This window comes from Malus domestica, chromosome 05 (genome assembly GCF_042453785.1).
Source record: "Malus domestica chromosome 05, GDT2T_hap1".
NCBI lineage: Eukaryota > Viridiplantae > Streptophyta > Magnoliopsida > Rosales > Rosaceae > Malus > Malus domestica.
Window position 1 is genome coordinate 21252692 of NC_091665.1, and position 5370 is coordinate 21258061.

Consider the following 5370-nt stretch of genomic DNA (forward strand, 5'->3'; position numbering starts at 1 on the left):
GTTACTTGATCTCTGAATGTTTGTCTTTTGTGATTTTTTAATGATGCAATCTCGAAGCATATACAAACAAGGATGACCGTTGAATCGTTGAAATTAGTTTCCTATAATTCGTATCCCATCAAATTCAATGGTGTGTGTGTGTATATATATATATATATTAAGTAGATTTAAATCTATTTCTTATGTACGTATAATTATTATAGTTTTTAGGGGTATAAAATTTAATTTAAAATTATATATATATATATATATAATTATTATAGTTAATATTTTGGGGGTATAATTATTATAGTATATATATTTATTATAATTATTATAGTTAATTTAATATATATATATATATATATAATTATAGTATTTTTTAGGGTTATAAAATTATTAAATTAATATTCCGCTTATCGTGTATCGTGTTACCCACGTGTATACCCGAATCAACCCATTATCTTAGTAGGTGCTTATCGGGTTACCCGATAACGACCCGATTTGTTATCGTGTCAACCTGAACACCTGTTAATTTCGTGTCGTGTCGTGTCGGATTATCGGGTCGTGTCAGGAATTGCCAAGCCTAATTAGCATGCACATAGTTCAGTAACCAACATCATGTATAAATTTATGTCTAATTAAGTTATATTTTTAGGTCATCTCCAACTGAAAGGGTCGTGTTTAGCCCCCATCCAAATTATAGCCTTAGAAGAAATTATTTTTTAATGAGCAATGTCAGATCATATTTATATACCATCTCCAACTAAGCAGGCCAAGGGCCGTAGGTCAAAACATAGCCCGTTTTGACACAAAACCCATCTCCAACCGAAGGGGTAGCCCCCTCAATAATAAATTATTTTAAGTTTGTTCTTTAATTTATTGGTTAATTGAATTAAACTACCATATTAAAATAAGATCTTTGGACATATTTTGAGTGTCATTTGTCGCTAAATGAATAAACCTCCAGATTTCTTATCTTTATATAATCTCAATATTTTTCAGATATGATTACGAGTGACACGTGTCGCTAAAGTGAGTACTTCTCCATATTTCTTATTTTTATGTAACCTTAATAATTTTTCGAATGAAATTTTGAGTGACACATGTTGAGATGCAAATTTGATAAATATCATTTTGCCGACAAATATAAAGCTGACAAAACAATTTTTTGTCGGCACAAAAATTTTCCTCCGAAGAATATTTTAATTTGTAGGCTCCAAACTTCTAGACCTACGCCTACCAAAATGTTGTTGGTAGAGAACATTCAAGCCGACGAATAAACTAAAGGTCGGCGAAAACATGCCGGTTCGTCATCAAGAGAGGGGCGCAAATTATTAATTCCTTCCCGCCCCTTTATGTTTTGTCTTTTCAATTACCCCGCTTAATTTTTTCTTCGAAAGAATTTTCCCCTTAAATCTAGATACAATGTTTGACAAACCCTATTATTTGTGGATAACCGTCCCCTCTTCTCTCTCTCTCTCTCTCTCTCTCTCTCTCTCTCTCTCTCACAAGGCGCCGCTCTTGGCTTTCCGTCTACATTGTTTTTTTTTTCTCGCCGTTGTCGTGGCTTCATCTACTCTCCGTTTCTGTTGAAGGGCCCCTTCTATTCTAGCTTCGAAATCTCCAATACAAAGTGTTTCTCTGCATTTTGTTTATCTTAAACATTTGGGGTAATGTTTTCAAGCCTATCTATTCTATTTTTCCCCTCAGCTCTCTATTTAATCTCAATTTTATGGTTCCTTCCTTAGATTGCTTTTCCACTGTAATTTTGAGGGGTTTTAGGCAATGATTTGATTGAGGATCCTTAGTTAGGTTTTGTAGTTTCTCTTTCTAGGTTTCCTGGGATTGAGGATGCTTAATCCATGTTCTAGAAATTGCTTTTAACTTCGATTTCTGGGAAACTTCAATTATTCTGCAGTAATAGTTTTATAGTTAAAATTGATTGTGAGTCTTTGCAATATAATATTCAATTCCTCTGTTTAATCAATTGAAATTCAGTCATGGTACTTGACTACTTGTGAGATTGTCATTTTCTGTATATTTTACTATTTCAATATAATAAATTGTTTATTTATTTATTTTTAATTCCAAGCTTGACATTGAAACTGAATTATCAAGAAAAATGGTCCCAAAATGTTAAGAGCAATGAAATTGCGTTGATGGGGTGGTGTGAGTAATGGCAACCATATACTTGATAACAGCTTCTTACATTTACAAGTGCCTTGTGATGGTTAATTCTTATTTTAGTTGTTGTAGTTTGTGTTCTTGTTTGGGCTGGCCATTTGATTTAAAACTAGGAATGCTCCCCTTCTGGTTTTTGAATTCTTAACCAATTTGAGCAGGCTGTAATGTCATGCCTATTCAAAAGTGAACAAAGGTAAGGTTGTGATTTTATTATCAATTTAAAAAATGTGGTTTAGTATTGTTTTGGCATTTTGGTGAAATGGGTTTGTTTGTACCTAATTGCAAACCTTTTGTTTGCTCGTGATTTAATAGATGACTGAGTATCCATGCTTATACATACTTTAATCATTTTTTTTTTTTTGCAACCTGTGTTTGTGGCTGAAATTCTGTGATTAGTTTTCTTCCTTTAAACCTTTGATTAGTTTAATTCTATTTGAATATGAATTATTTCTTTATGCAACATAGATACCTTTTGGTTTGTTGGTGAGGCATTATTTACTAAAGGTGGTTTTATAGGAACTGCTTATGAAGAGAATGAAGTAGTAAATTTTTCATACAATTGTCAATACTAAAGTTGCAGAATGAATCTAAGGATGTAAGTTTCCTTACAAACTTAGTTAGACTTGAAAGTGTTTCTTTGAAAGTTTGCAAGTTTTATTTCTCTTCATTAACAAAAATTCATAAATTGGCAGCTTGTGACATACTCACTTGTAGTAGTAGAGGGAAAGGCATGTTATCATGGACAAAGAATGCATTCACCAGTCAAGGTTAATTTCAAATCCCTGAACCCTTAAATGCTATTGCACAATTGTATGTGTCGGTTTGGATCATGTTGTAAGAACTACTACTTTGTGCTAAAAGCCTTTATTCACCATGTAGTCATTCAATAAATTTATCTTTATTTAACTTCATCACAAATAGCTGCCATATACATTTTGAATTTTAAATAGAGTGGATGGTTCACATTTAGGATTGTCAATATGAGCTACAGCTGCATGAAAGGATTTATAAGGTTTTGGTGGAATAAGTGAAGATTCATCCGGGTAATTGATGACTAGTAACTTGAAATGATCTTCAAATTATACACATCAGAGATATTATTAATTGTAGACATTACTTTTCTAAGTATATTGGCAATGTGTTTGTTGGCTAGGAAGTTGTGTCATATGTGATATAGGTATTAATCTTCCCTATTGGGTATATTGTTACATGTTCTTTGCTCTCAAGTATGCTGCAGGTGCAAGATGGTTGTGATTGTGCAGGTGCTAGTGCTAGATGGTTTTGAGTATATAGGGGCAAGATGCAAGATGTGTTGTGATGCTACATGGCAACCAATTTTGAGGAATGATAGTAGGATAATTTTATTATGTGACATGCTTTTGTATAAGTACTCTAGATGTACATTCCAAACTTATCAATCAATAAAGTATTATTTCTTAACAATTTTTGTGTACTGTATTTTGATTTTTGTGTATTCTATTTTGATGTGCATATGTAGTAGCTAAGCATTAAAGCATTTATTATTTTTTTTATAAATTAATTGTCTTCCTGACGAAACTAATTTTGTCGGGAGATAGAAGACTTTGCCGACGAAATATCCATGGCAACAAACACATTTTGTTGGCTGAAAAGTACTATTTGTCAGCTTAAAAAGCCTCTATCGATGAAAATATTTGTCGAGGAAGATGTAAATGCCGACAAAAAGGAGTTTGTCGGGAAAAGTGGAACCTTAGCCGACGAAATACCAAAATTCGTCAGGAAAGTTCTTGCACGACATGCTTTGCGTGACAAAATGGCCGACGAAAATTTTTGTCAGAAAAGACTCTTTGCCGACAAATTTTGACTTTTGCCGACAAACAAATTTTGTCGGTAAAGCCGAAATTTCTAGTGGTACCAACATCATGTATAAATTTATGTCTAATTAAGTTATATTTTTAGGTCATCTCCAACTGAAAGGGTTGCGTTTAGCCCCCATCCAAATTATAGCCTTAGAAGAAATTATTTTTTAATGAGCAATGTCAGATCATATTTATATACCATCTCCAACTGAGCAGGCCAAGGGCCATAGGCCAAAACATAGCCCGTTTTGACACAAAACCCATCTCCAACCGAAGGGGGCTATTTTTAGCCCCCTCAATAATAAATTATTTTAAGTTTGTTCTTTAATTTATTGGTTAATTGAATTAAACTACCATATTAAAATAAGATCTTTGGACATATTTTGAGTGTCATTTGTCGCTAAATGAATAAACCTCCAAATTTCTTATCTTTATATAATCTCAATATTTTTCAGATATGATTACGAGTGACACGTGTCGCTAAAGTGAGTACCTCTCCATATTTCTTATTTTTATGTAACCTTAATAATTTTTCGAATGAAATTTTGAGTGACACGTGTTGAGATGCAAATTTGATATAGGATTCACTTCTTATCTTAAGCTTCCAATGTAAATAAATTGGCTAGATATTGGGGTAGAATTCACACACCTTCATCTTTGCCCTCTCCAATATCTCTTTCAATTCCCAACAACCTAGATTTCGGTTCCAAGCCTTTCCTTTGGTTGAAGATGTCGGCATTTGAAAATTATTGAAAAAATTAAAGGAAAGATTATTGGAAGAGGTAAGAGAATAAAATGTAAAGAATTGAAATAAAATGAGGTAAGATAATATGGAATGGTGAAAAAGATGTGAGAAATGGTATTGAAATGGCTTAGGTATTCATAGGAGAAAAAATATTAGAATTTTTAAATTTTGTCTGAAAAAAAAAATTCAAATTCCAACGGCTACATGAAGTTAGCTAGCCGTTGCTAACTGACTTCAAGATGACATCATGTTACCGTTGGACTAGATTGGGTCTACCCAAATCGGGTAGGGTTGAAGATGACCGTAGTACTCGTTCACTATGGTTTGAGTTACAATCAAGCCCAGATTCTTAATCTTCAAATTAACAAATTAGATTCTGACATGGCAACAGATGATCATCACATCCAAGGGCATTTTTCCTTCTCCCAAATGTTTGCAGCAGTCAGCCCAAAACATAAAATATTTGTATTATTACTATTACTATTATTATTAGTATTATTTCTGGATAATAAGCTTTATTTCAACTAAATGACGACTAAACTTGCTAAGATTTGATAAGACAGTGGACCAAAATGGAAAATGAGTGAAATTAGGACTAACATTGTAATTTTGCCAAATTCA

General features: G+C 32.7%; 1 long non-coding RNA gene across 1 annotated transcript; it reads left to right on the plus strand.

Annotated features, from left to right (window-relative positions):
- Window positions 1-1205: 1205 nt before the first annotated feature.
- On the plus strand, window positions 1206-3609 carry LOC139195921 (uncharacterized). The gene is made up of 2 exons (XR_011580999.1): window positions 1206-2761; window positions 2859-3609. It is a non-coding gene; the product is annotated as an uncharacterized lncRNA (long non-coding RNA).
- The last annotated feature ends 1761 nt before the right edge of the window (window positions 3610-5370 follow it).